Here is a 14595-nt window from a genome sequence, read left to right as displayed (position 1 = left end):
AAACTTTTCTTGCTATATTAAAACTTTAACGTAAACATAACGCCGTTTAATAGGTAATTTATTACTGATGCCGAGTGCAATGAATAGGCTTAGACGTTTGGCGGTATAAACGTGCATTTGATTGTCATTCTAATACTGCTATTAAATAGATGTTAAAGTAGTGATACACACAGGGGCAGGGCGGGCAAAATAAAAGTGCCCCAGAAAATATTTAGTCTTTAGTAACTCCATCGTGTTACTAAAGACTTCCCGCAAACACACCACGTAATTTACTACACTACTGGCCATCAAAATTGCTACACCACGAAGATGGCGTGCTTCAGACGCGAAATTTAACCGACGGGATGAAGATGGTGTGATGTGCAAATGATAAGATTTTCAGAGCATTCACACAAGGTTGGCGCCGGTGGCGATACCTGCGACGTGCTGACACGAGGAAATTTTCCACCCGATTTCTCATACACAAACAGCAGTTGACAGGCGTTGCCTGATGAAACGTTGTTTTGATGCCTGGTGTAAGGAGGAGAAATGGGTACCATCACGTTTCCGAATTTGATAAAGGTCAGATTGTAGCCTATCGCGATTGCGATTTATCGTATCGTGACATTGTTGCTCGCGTTGGTCGAGATCCAATGACTGTTTGCAGAATATGGAATCGGTGGGTTCAGGAGGGCAATACGGAACGCCGTGCTGGATCCCAACGGCTTCGTATCACTAGCAGTCGAGATGACAGGCATCTTATCCGCATGGCTGTAACGGATCGTGCAGCCACGTCTCGATCCCTGACTCAACAGATGGGACATTTGCAAGACAATAACAGCATGGACTATCAGCTCGGAGACCACGGCTGCGGTTACCCTTGACGCTGCATCTCAGACAGGAGCGCCTGCGATTATGTACTCAACGACGAACCTGGGTGCACGAATGGCAAAACGTCATTTTTTCGGATGAATCCAGGTTCTGTTTACAAAATCATGATGCTAGCATCTGTGTTTGGCAACATCGCGGTGAACGCACATTGGAAGCGTGTATTCGTCATCGCCATACTGAAGTATCACCCGGCTTGAGGGCGTGGGGTGCCATTCGCTACACGTCTCCGTCACCTCTTGTTCGTATTGACGACACTTTGAACAGTGGACGTTACATTTCAGATGTGTTACAACCCGTGTTCTACCCTTCATTCGCTCCCTGCGAAACCCTACATTTCGGCAGAATAATGCACGACCGCATGTTGCACGGGCCTTTCTGGATACAGAAAATGTTCGACTGCTGCCCTGGATAGCACATTCTCCAAATCTCTCACCAATTGAAAACGTCTGGTCAATGGTGGCAAGCAACTGGCTCGTCACAGACCGCCATTCACTACTGTTGATGAACTGTGGTATCGTGTTGAAGCCGTATGGGCAGTTGTACAGTCATGCTCAAAAGTATCCGAACGACCTGAATTGCATTTCACCTGATTCGTATGCAACCCACATAACGCAGCTGTCTAGCAGGTCCTCTAATCGCTCCTTGGTACAGTCGTTTGACTATTGTAAATGGTTCCAGTAAGTCACCACTAGAAAACACTACTCTGTATCGCAATAACTCAAGACGTAAAGTAATACCACGATACAACAAGTATCAGGGAACACCTTATCACAGATAAGACTGTCCTTAAGGCTTGTAAGCTCACATTTATTACAATGAATGACATACCTGAAATGTTACCACTCTTATTATTACGTCAGATAGGTATTGCACGTAGTAAGTTCGTCTTATTCATCATTTCCTCTTCAAAGTAACATACCGTACTTATTATTTAACACCAAATGAGATTAAAAATTTAACCTATTCATCAGTAGCCAGTTGAGAATATGTATGAACTTCAAGTGACACGACGAACCGTCTCGTTCTGCATATTGATTCAAACCCGGGTCATGTAGACTAAGGAAAGATTTCGTGACTGACGGAAACTAACAGTCATTCCTGATTAGGGATACAGAGTGTGATATACCTCAATTTTAGACAGTATAAGTTAGCCAATATCAATTTTAAATCCCATACGCAAACATTTTTCACGGACGCGAATTCCTACCCAGCATCTACTGACCATGTTGACGAACTACGAGAGTTCTTATATATTGCCTCTTCACAAGTAACTTACTTGAATTGCCGTGGGGTAAAGCTTTGTGTTGGACAGAGATTCGAACCCAGAAGCTAATCTGATAGATACCGACGCACAATCAACTGTGACATATCGGATCTTCTCGCCAGTGGCTAGATGTTTTAACTGAAATGACGAGACGAAACATTAGTTTTTTTCCTTCCCAGGACTCCAACCCGGCACCTATCGCTGTTATATTCTAGAGAAAACGAACGTTAAATATGGGTTTGTTACACCAGCAGCGGCATGTGAGCATGTTTGAACTACAAATAATATGACAAAGAGTTCAGTGCTGACTGGGAATAGAGCTCCACAAATATCGTTGTTGACTACACACAAAGACGTCAGCTACCGTATTTTTCTCCAGCTCAGAATAACATCTTGAACTTACAGTGATCTCGAAAATAGTTCTGTGTCTCACTGGGAATCAAAAACGTCACATATCGTTAGTGTTGACAACGAATGAAAATACATTAAAAATTAAAATTATTATTCACCAGCAGATAGGTGTTCTTATGCTAGACCTTGATAATACATAATGAAATCCTAAGCGCCGGGCCAGGATTCGAACCCATTCACGCGCAATATGTTGAGATGTTGAGGAATCTGCAGTTTTGAACAAACAACAATTGTAGCCGAGCGGTATTGCCGCGAAGGGATTAAATTGTGCGTTAAGCACGGTCTGAGTTGCATTCCTAGTTCAAAACCAATTTCATCGACATACAGAAGCTCAGATAAAAGATGGAATAAGTGTCCTGTGAGCCTAAATAGCGTTTGTTTCGTCACTAGAAATAAATAACTAGTATAAGAAAGGTTACTGGTGACAGAGATTCTGCATGTCGCCACTCCGGACTTTATTGTGCTTCAACCTATCATCTACTTGGTAGAGAAGGAATATCATTTTTCTAACACAAAGGCTCCCTGTAGTAATTTGTTGCATGTTCAGTAAATACATTTACTTGGTTGACCGAATCACCATGAACTAGCTGCCTCAGCTACCCAGTGCATGCATTCGACTTTATTTTGTAATGACCGAAATAAAATCACACAACTGCCACCTACAAAAAACTGCTAACAGTGTAGGATGCAGAAATTTAAATAGGAAGTGTTTCTTTCCACTTGAGCTACTCTATTGCGCTATCTCGTTGTTGAAAACGTCGTGCAGTGCAAATGTGGCATTTCATAAATAAAGTTTTGTATTCCAAGAAACCCAAAATTTGCTTGTCAGCGGCGGGAATAGGAGTTACCTGTTGTACAGAAGTGGAAGAGAGAGCACTACTAAATTCTACAATTCGTATGCATTGCATACACACAGAAATTACTGTTACACTTCACTGATGGAGCCAAAGGAGTGAACTGTGTATTTTCCGGTGAGAAAGAGCACTGGCAAACAGTCTTCGCTACATTAGGTTACTTAATCTGGTGTCACTCTGAGCTACAATTTATGGTCAGAGACTAAGTGTAAGGTCAGTGAGCCGGATGCGGGTTTTGCAACTGTGAAATACTTTCCTACATTATAGAGAGGAATCTTAAAATTGTACTAATATTGCGAAAATTTTGTACTTGGATAGCTTAGAATGAAAATCTTCCTGTTTATTGCAAAGGAAAACTATTGATTTTCAAAACATTCTCTGTCATAGACAACTTGAAAAAGGTCACGTCGGCCAAATCATATGGAAGAAGTGACAGCGACGTATATCGGCAGGCAGTAAGATCTCTTGCCGTTTGGTTTAGCAGTACTCGATAGCCATTTCTAGGCAGAACTAAATTAAGAAAGGCAGTGAGTTTTTGTTATCAAGTAACGTCCTCATCAATTACTTTAGTTTCAATGTAATCTACGAGTAATTGCTGATGTTTGATATTAACATGAAAAGGATTCCGTAGACAGGGAAAGAACCTGTTCTTGGGAAACTACTTCTATAGTGACCAAAAGGCATCAACTGATCTTCAAGTACAGTGGGTCCAGCAGCTGTATGAAGAAAATGATAGTAATAATGACGGCAACAATCGAATTATCCGGTAGCTTCACACTTCCCAGTGGATTTTCTCGAACTAAGAAATTTGCTGAATTTGTGAAAATTTAAAAATGGCTTCACATCGAGCCTATGATGCCTAGAAGAGTCTCTACATCCTGCTGACATGAGAATAGCATAATCTCCGAGTCAGAAGCTTGCTTCTAGTTAACCATTCAATAGACTCGCGGTTTTTCCACCGTGACTAATTTTGTAAGCTAAGCACATCATCCGTTACAGCACACTCCAGCGGCTGGGAAATGTGACCACAATGGTCTGGTGGAACGAACTATCACAGGTGCAATGCGTGGGTTCAGGCATTTACTTTTAAGAGGAGCAAACAGATTTACTTTACCTCTGGTAACCTCAAGAGAAAGACGTTATAATCCAGAATCCGCATTAAACATCACGTCCCTTCATTACCGATTGGGCAGAGCCGGTTTAAGTTGGGAAATGACATAGCGGAAGTCATGGTAAACAGAAATACAGTCGCCAGTAAACTTACTTAAATTAGAAAATTTTATTTTATTTGATGAACCGATAGCCATTTAAAGGAACAGGGCTCTTATTTTACTTGTACTTGATAGAACTAGAGACGTTGAAAAATTTGGTGCTGGACTGTGATTCGAATTCGTATCTCCTCTTTCGAGGATCTGAATCTCTCGGAACAGTATAGTTCAATCATTTCGTTTCTTTTCCCAAGACTGCAATCTTCTCTAGGTCTCGTCTAAAGGTAAGTATGTGAGTCCGAATCCTGATTCAATACAAAAATTTTCATAATTTCATTTCAAGCCCTATCATGTTCACACCGGCCTGCTAGTGAAAATTAACGTGCATTTTTAATGTCTGTTCATGTGTTGCCAACAACCGCAATAGGTGTCGTTATTTCTGGTGAAACACGCACACATCTTACCGTTGGTGGGTAAGCAACTGATATTTAAGCTATATTCGTGGATGCACGGTAGGTGTGCAGTTCGATTGTCGCTTAGGAGCAAAAGTTTGTATCCTTATTTTAGATTCAAACACCTAGCAGCTGGTAAGAAAAACTGATACGTAACATTTGATTTTACTTAGTTAACAACCCGATTACGTGTTGGGTTCGTATCTCCATCACAGAACTTCACATCATACACTTCATCTTTAAACGCATCTACACTTTGTTACTTCAGAATAAAGGTATATCAGACATCTTTCGTGGTTAGTTAACACGGACGAAAGGGTCTTGATAGAAGTCTCGGTTTATTACAAAAACTGTCGTCTTTCAATTTCAAGTTTAGATTTGGTTACTGGTATTAGCAAAAATTTCGGTAATTCATGACTCTTCATGGCTAGTCATCATTATGATATGATTAGATTAGATTACATTAGATTAATTCTAGTTTCATAGATCATGAACTCGATGTTTCATAACGATGTGGAACGTCTCATTTTATACAAGTTATTTATTTCTAGTGACAAAACAAACGCTATGTAGGCTCACAGGACACTTATTCCATCTTTTATCTGAGCTTCGGTATCTCGATAAAATTGCTTCTGAACTGGGAATGGAACTCAGACCACCATTATGGCGGAATTTGTTCCCTTCGTGAAAATACAGATCGGCTACAATTTGTTGTTTGTTCAAAACTGCAAATTCCTCAACATCTCCACATATTGCGCGTGAATGGGTTCGAATCCTGGCCCGGCACTAAAGATTTCATTATGTATTATCAAGATGTAGCATGAGAACACCTATCTGCTGGTGGATAATAATTTAGATTTTGAATGTATTTTCATTCGGTGTCAACACCAACGATAGTTGACGTTTTTGACTCCCAGTGAGACACAGAACTACACTCCTGGAAATTGAAATAAGAACACCGTGAATTCATTGTCCCAGGAAGGGGAAACTTGATTGACACATTCCTGGGGTCAGATACATCACATGATCACACTGACAGAACCACAGGCACATAGACACAGGCAACAGAGCATGCACAATGTCGGCACTAGTACAGTGTATATCCACCTTTCGCAGCAATGCAGGCTGCTATTCTGCCATGGAGACGATCGTAGAGATGCTGGATGTAGTCCTGTGGAACGGCTTGCCATGCCATTTCCACCTGGCACCTCAGTTGGACCAGCGTTCGTGCTGGACGTGCAGACCGCGTGAGACGACGCTTCACCAGTCCCAAACATGCTCAATGGGGGACAGATCCGGAGATCTTGCTGGCCAGGGTAGTTGACTTACACCTTCTAGAGCACGTTGGGTGGCACGGGATACATGCGGACGTGCATTGTCCTGTTGGAACAGCACGTTCCCTTGCCGGTCTAGGAATGGTAGAACGATGGGTTCGATGACGGTTTGGATGTACCGTGCACTATTCAGTGTCCCCTCGACGATCACCAGTGGTGTACGGCCAGTGAGGGACATCGCTCCCCACACCATGATGCCGGGTGTTGGCCCTGTGTGCCTCGGTCGTATGCAATCCTGATTGTGGCGCTCACCTGCACGGCGCCAAACACGCATACGACCATCATTGGCACCAAGGCAGAAGCGACTCTCATCGCTGAAGACGACACGTTTCCATTCGTCCCTCCATTCACGCCTGTCGCGACACCACTGGAGGCGGGCTGCACGATGTTGGGGCGTGAGCGGAAGACGGCCTAACGGTGTGCGGGACCGTAGCCCAGCTTCATGGAGACGGTTGCGAATGGTCCTCGCCGATACCCCAGGAGCAACAGTGTCCCTAATTTGCTGGGAAGTGGCGGTGCGGTCCCCTACGGCACTGCGTAGGATCCTACGGTCTTGGCGTGCATCCGTGCGTCGCTGCGGTCCGGTCCCTGGTCGACGGGCACGTGCACCTTCCGCCGACCACTGGCGACAACATCGATGTACTGTGGAGACCTCACGCTCCACGTGTTGAGCAATTCGGCGGTACGTCCACCCGGCCTCCCGCATGCCCACTATACGCCCTCGCTCAAAGTCCGTCAACTGCACATACGGTTCACGTCCACGCTGTCGCGGCATGCTACCAGTGTTAAAGACTGCAATGGAGCTCCGTATGCCACGGCAAACTGGCTGACACTGACGGCGGCGGTGCACAAATGCTGCGCAGCTAGCGCCATTCGACGGCCAACACCGCGGTTCCTGATGTGTCCGCTGTGCCGTGCGTGTGATCATTGCTTGTACAGCCCTCTCGCAGTGTCCGGAGCAAGTATGGTGGGTCTGACACACCGGTGTCAATGTGTTCTTTTTTCCATTTCCAGGAGTGTATTTCCGAGATCACTGTAAGTTCAAGATGTTATTCCGAGCGGCTGGTGGAGAAAAATTCGATAGCTGACGTATCTTTGTGTGTAGTCAACAACGATATGTTTGGGGCTCTATTCCCAGTCAGCACTGACCTCTTCGTCGTATTATTTCTAGTTCAAACATGCTCACATGTCGCTGCTGGTGCAACAAACCCACATTTAACGTTAGTTTTCTCTAGAATATAACAGCGATAGGTGCCGGGTTGGAGTCGTGGGAAGGAAAAAATTAATGTTTCGTCTCGTCATTTCAGTTCAAACATCTAGCTCCTGCCGAGAAAATGCGATATGTCACAGTTGGTTGTGCTTCGATATCTATCTTATTAGGTTATGGGTTCGAATCCCTGTCCAACACAAAGCTTTACCTCACGGCATTTCAAGTAAGTTACTTGTTAAGAAGAAATATTTAACATCTCTCGTAGTTCGTTAACAGGGACAATAGGTGCTGGGAAGGAATTCGCAAATGAATGAAGAAAGGCGTAGCGTTTTTGTAATCAAATAACGTCTTCATCAATTACTTTAGTTTTAATGTAATCTACGAGTAATTACTGATGTTTCATATTAACATGTAAAGAAGTCCGTAGAAAAGGAAAGAACCGTGTTGGGTTCGTATCTCTGTCACAGATCTTCACATCATGCACGTCATCGTTAATTAACATGGACGAAAGGGTCTTGACAGAAGTCCCGGTTTATGATATGATTAGATTAGATTACATTAGATTAATTCTTGTTTCATAGATCATGAATACGATATTTCGTATTAATGTGGAACGTGCCATTTTAATGAAAGATTTCTTTACATGCCATGATTCAATTTCTTTAGAACAATTTTTTGCTCTCTCTCTCTCTCAATCTCTTTGATTTTTATCTTTCTCTCTCTCTCTCTCTATCACACACATCACACACACATACATTTTTTTATTTTTATTGGTTTGTTGTGCTCGACTATCGGCGAGGCACGAAAACTTCTATGAATGAGTTTCTTAGTGTGAGTACACTTACGAAACAAATACAAAAACAACTATGAGAGTTACTGATTTATGATGCTTGGTTTCCAGTCAGTTCTGAGTATTATTAGTAACTACCCTCCAGTCCCAAAACCTAGTTACGGAAATGCGAATCAGACGCATTACGTATTCCAGGCTGTGGCAGCCGCGACTTGGAGACACCAGCTATGGTCACTTCCCAGCCCGCTGTGCGATTACATCGGTTCGTCTTCTTCCTGCTGCTACTGTAACTGAGATTTGGCAACAAGGCAAGGTATGTTTGGCAACTCTGTGATCGACGAGTTACTTCCTGGTGTACACGAAATCAAGCCTCAAAGTTCACTTTATTATACCGGTCTTTCCATTGAATATTCTGAGTTATTATCGCTTGAGGTGTAACAAAAGACTGTAAATTTACGGTTCTCAGCCCAGGAAAGTCGTTGCACGTGGAAATCGCAACTAATCTCGTCCTTTAATTAGCGGTTTACGAGTTCTAGCCACTATTGATCTCGTAAGAGGAAGCTGAGACGCATTCTTCTTCGCCTGCTCTGTGGTACCGTGCTGACATGTGAAAAAGCGTCTGTTACGGTTCGCAGTTCCAGTCTCACTGACTGCACCGTTTTTTCCATTCTGTGAAAGAGCTACAGGCAGTCAGATCAAACATCGATAAGGAAATCGCAAGAAAATACTTTCGGCTCATAGTGCAATGGTGAAAACTTACAATGCTGCACAACAGGTAACTGTTTTTTCCGCCGCTGACAAGCAAATTTTGGGTTTCTAGGAATACAAAACTTTATTTATGAAATGCCACATTTGCACTGCACGACGTTTTCAACAACGACATAGCGCAATAGAGTAGCTCAAGTGGAAAGAAACACTTCCTATTTAAATTTCTGCATCCTACACTGTTAGCAGTTTTTTGTAGGTGGCAGTTGTGTGATTTTATTTCGGTCATTACAAAATAAAGTCGAATGCATGCACTGGGTAGCTGAGGCATCTAGTTCATGGTGATTCGGTCAACCAAGTAAATGTATTTACTGAACATGCTGCAAATTACTACAGGGAGCCTGTGTATCAGAATTCTCAACCAGTGTGGCGCAACGGCGTTACGATAGATAAATGAGCCCCAGAGAAGAGGGTTTGGTGGTCTGTTGGGCTGATGATATGTTTGTATAGCTATGGTCTGGGTTCGATTCAAACTTCTGACAATGATTTTTAGATAGGGAGAGACAGATTCCATTCTCTTCTGGCTACACCAAGTGAAGAAGATATAATGGCATTGTGGTCTGAAATTAACATTAAAAATGATATTCAAATGGCTCTGAGCACTACGGGAGCTAACATCTATGGTCATGAGTCCCCTAGAACTTAGAACTACTTAAGCCTAACTAACCTAAGGACAGCACAAAACACCCAGCCATCACGAGGCAGAGAAAATCCCTGACCCCGCCGGGAATCGAACCCGGGAACCGGGGAGTGGGAAGCGAGAACGCTACCGCACGACCACGAGATGCGGGCAAAATGATATTCCTTCTCTACCAAGTAGGCACTAGGTTGAAGCACAATAAGGTCTGGAGTGGCGACATGTAGAAACTCTGTCACCAGTAAACTTTCTTATACTAGTTATTTATTTCTAGTGACGAAACAAACGCTATGTAGGCTCACAGGACACTTATTCCATCTTTCATCTGAGCTTCTGTATGTCGATGAAATTGGTTTTGAACTAGGAATGCAACTCAGACCGTGCTTAACGCGCAATTTGATCCCTTCGGGACAATACCGCTCAGATACAATTTGTTGTTTGTTCAAAACTGCAGATTCCTCAACATCTCCACATATTGCGCGTGAATGGGTTCGAATCCTGGCCCGGCGCTAAAGATTTCATTGTGTATTATCAAGGTCTAGCATGAGAACACCTATCTGCTGGTGAATAATAATTTTGATTTTTAATGTATTTTCATTCGTTGTCAACACTAACGATATGTGACGTTTTTGATTCCCAGTGAGACACAGAACTATTTTCGAGATCACTGTAAGTTCAAGATGTTATTCTGAGCTGGAGAAAAATACGGTAGCTGACGTTTCTTTGTGTGTAGTCAACAACGATATGTGTGGAGCTCTATTCCCAGTCAGCACTGAACTCTTCGTCATATTATTTCTAGTTCAAACACGCTCACATGTCGCTGCTGGTGCAACAAACCCATATTTAACGTTCGTTTTCTCTAGAATATAACAGCGATAGGTGCCGGGTTGGAGTCCTGGGAAGGAAAAAAACTAATGTTTCGTCTCGTCATTTCAGTTAAAACATCTAGCCACTGGCGAGAAAATCCGATATGCCACAGTTGATTGTGCGTCGGTATCTATCAGATTAGCTTCTGGGTTCGAATCCCTGTCCAACACAAAGCTTTACCCCACGGCAATTCAAGTAAGTTACTTGTGAAGAAGCAATATTTAAGAACTCTCGTAGTTCGTCAACAGGGTCAATAGATGCTGGGTAGGAATTCGCGTCCGTTAAAAATGTTTGCGTTATGGGATTTAAAGTTGATATTGGCTAACTTATACTGTCTAAAATTGAGGTATATCACAATCTGCAAGCCTAATCAGGAATGACTGTTAGTTTCCGTCAGTCACAAAATCTTCCCTTAGTCTACATGACCCGGGTTTGAATCAATATGCAGAACGAGACGGTTCGTCGTGTCACTTGAAGTTCATACATATTCTCAACTAGCTGCTGATAAATAAGTTAAATTTTTTATCTCATTTGGTGTTTAATAATAAGTACGGTATGTTACTTTGAAGAGGAAATCATGAATAAGACGAACTTACTACGTGCAATACCTATCTGGCGTAATAATAAAAGTGGTAACATTTCAGGTATGTCATTTATTGTAATAAATGTGAGCTTACAAGCCTTGAGGACAGTCTTATCTGTGATAAGGAGTTCTCTGATACTTGTAGTATCGCGGTATTACTTTACATATTGAGTTATCGCGATACAGAGTAGTGTTTTCTAGTGGTGACTTGCTGGAACCATTTTCAATAGGTAAACGACTGTACCAAGGAGCGATTAGAGGACCTGCTAGACAGCTGCGTTATGTGGGTTGCATGCGAATCTGACGAAATGCCACTCAGTTCGTTCGGATACTTTTGAGCATGACTGTACCTATACATGCCATCCAAGCTCTGTTTGACACAATGCCCAATCGTATCACGGCCGTTATTACGGCCATTGGTGTTTGTTCTGGGTACTCATTTCTCAGGATCCGTACACCCACATTGCGTGAAAATGTAATCACATGCCAGTTCTAGTATAATGTATTTGTCCAATGAATAGCCGTTTATCATCTGCATTTCATCTTGGTGTAGCAATTTTAATGGCCAGTAGTGTAAATGATGTTTTCCTCACTATCCCCGTTAGGGTGTTCACTCCTCCACACTTCAATAACTGACCTGCTGTCTGTTGTAAGATAAGTATTAAAGACTTCCTTGTGCCACGCATTCTTTGTAAGTACTAATCAACTCTTTAAGTCAAATTACTTATAATAGCTTTAATTATTAGCCTGCAAATGAAGTAGATACTGATGTAATGCTGTTCAGTGCACTATCTCAGACGTCAGTCGTTTTATCTGCACTTCTACCCGTAACATCCTGTACATATCGGGTGTCCCAAGAGGAAAGATCAATATTCGGAAACACGACAGAAACGATCATTCGAATCAAAAATGTCTACTAATCAGGGGCTGTACATTGAGGTGACAAAACTCATGGGGTATCCCCTAATATAGAGTCGGACCTGCCTTTTCCCGGCGTAGAGCAGCAACTCGATGTGCGGTGGACTCAATGAGTCGTTGTAAGTTCCCTGCAGAAATATTGAGCTCTGTTACCGCTACAGCAGTCCATAGTTGCGAATTTTGTGCACGACTGACCCCTCGATTATGTCCCATAAATGTTCCATTTGATTCATATCGGCCGATTTGGGTAGCCAAATGAGTCGCCCGAACTGTCCATAATGTTCTTCAAACCAGTTCGAATTATTTTGGCCCCGTGACGTAATGCAATGTTCATGGGAACATGAAGAATATGAATGGCTGAAAATGACCTCCAGGTAGTCTAATACAACCATTTCCAGTCAATTATCGGTTCAGTTTAGTCAGTGGACCCAGTCCATAACATGTAAACCAGCCTACAGCATTATGGAGCCACCACCAGCTTGCACAGTGCCTTGTTGACAACGTGGATCCATGGCTTTGGGTGGGGTCCGAACGACACTCGATGCCTATCATCACTTCTTTCCAACTGAAATCGGGATTCATCTGACCTGGCAGCGGCAGTTGCGGAGATAGCAAAAGCACTCACGTCGGTTTTCTGCAGTCATAGCCCATTAACGCCAAACTTCGTTCTAAATGTTACGTTATTCTTACGTCTTACACTGATTTGTGCAGTTATTTCACGCAGTGCTGGTATTCTGTCAGCACTTAAAACTCCACGCAAACGCCCCTGCTGGCGAACGTTCAGTGAAGGCAGTCGGCCACCGTGTTGACCGCTGTGAGAGATAATACCTGAAATGTGATATTCTCGGGATACTCTTGACAATGTGGATGTCGGAATATTGAATTCTCTATCGATTTCCGAAATGGAATGTCCCATGCGTCTATCTCCAATTACCATTCCTTCTTTGAGTATGTTTATTCCCGTCGTACGGCCACTTTTCACGTGAATCATCCGAGTACAAAGGACAGGTGCACCAATGAACTGCCCTCTTCTACCTTTTGTAAAGGATTCACCAGCCATCTGTACATGTGCGTATCACATATGTTAAGAGCTACAAACTGCGAGCCTTTGTTCAGTAGATGTATTTCACGCTGAGTGGCGATCCATGGCGGTATCAGACAGCGCGGATTAGTGCAGCTGACGAGTCGCTGCTGGGATACAGGTTCTTCTTCCTGTTTTACTGCTCCTGTTCATACATAGCGATAGGTGAATGTCGCACGAGACTAATTTGCTAATCAGCAAGTAAAGATCCGTTTTAACAATAATTTTATTTGTAATTGGAAACAGGCCGATTCTTTCCGTTGATGCTTGGTGTCGCGTGAATCATGTGATAAGCAGCATTTCTTTGCTCCGACTCCATCTACAATTCGGAGAAACAAATAAATGATAATGTTATCAGAAAACTGAATGATTTATTCGAGAGAAAATGCTTCACAAATTGTAGAAGTCCACCAGTGGTCGTTATACAAGGAGCTGTTTAGCTTGGCATTGATTGAAGTTGCCCTCCTGAGGCATATCGTGCCAAATGCTGTCCATGTGGCAAGTTAGATCATCAAAATCCCTAACTGGTTGAAAGGCTTCGCCCACAGTACTCAAAATTATGTCAATTGTGCAGAGATCTGGCAACCTTAGTGGCCAAGCTATGTTTTGCCAAACACAGCAGTACAGATCCTCGACGTTGCGAGCGGGCCTTACCTTGCCGAAATGTAGCCAGGCTGATTTGCTATGATGGGCAAGAAAACGGGCCTTAGAATATCGTCGGCTTAACACTGTGCAGCGGATGACAACCAAAGGGGCTCTGGTATGAAAACAAGTAGCAAACAAGGTCATAACTCCCGATAGTCATGCTGTATGGTGGACGACAGTCACGTTGGTAGCCTACCACTGTGGTTCAAATGGCTCTGAGCACTATGGGACTTAACTTCTGAGGCCATCAGTCCCCTAGAACTTCGAACTACTTAAACCCAACTAACCTAAAGACATCACACACATCCATGCCCGAGGCAGGATTCGAACCTGCGACCGTAGCGGTCGCGCGGTTCCAGACTGTAGCGCCTAGAACCTCTCGGCCACTCCGACCGGCCTACCGCTGTGCGTGGCGTCTTCAGACACGTATTCGGCCTGGAAAGTCACTGAATGGAGTAGAATTTTCTCCAGTGATGAATCCGGCTTCAAACTGAGCCCAGATGACCACCAATGTGTCCACCCACCCAGCTGTGCCAAGGCCATAGTTCGTATTGGCAATCCCTAGTCTATTTGTTTGGTACTTCATTCACTGGCTAAACCTTGGGATGTCATATGACAGGAAACCAAACCTTTATAGTGATCGCTAGTTTCCTTTCGTCATTTCTTGACTTCCTTCGTTACTATATCCAAATGAGATGTGGTACCC

This window comes from Schistocerca serialis, chromosome 6 (genome assembly GCF_023864345.2).
Source record: "Schistocerca serialis cubense isolate TAMUIC-IGC-003099 chromosome 6, iqSchSeri2.2, whole genome shotgun sequence".
NCBI lineage: Eukaryota > Metazoa > Arthropoda > Insecta > Orthoptera > Acrididae > Schistocerca > Schistocerca serialis.
Note: the sequence above shows the minus strand (reverse complement) of the source record.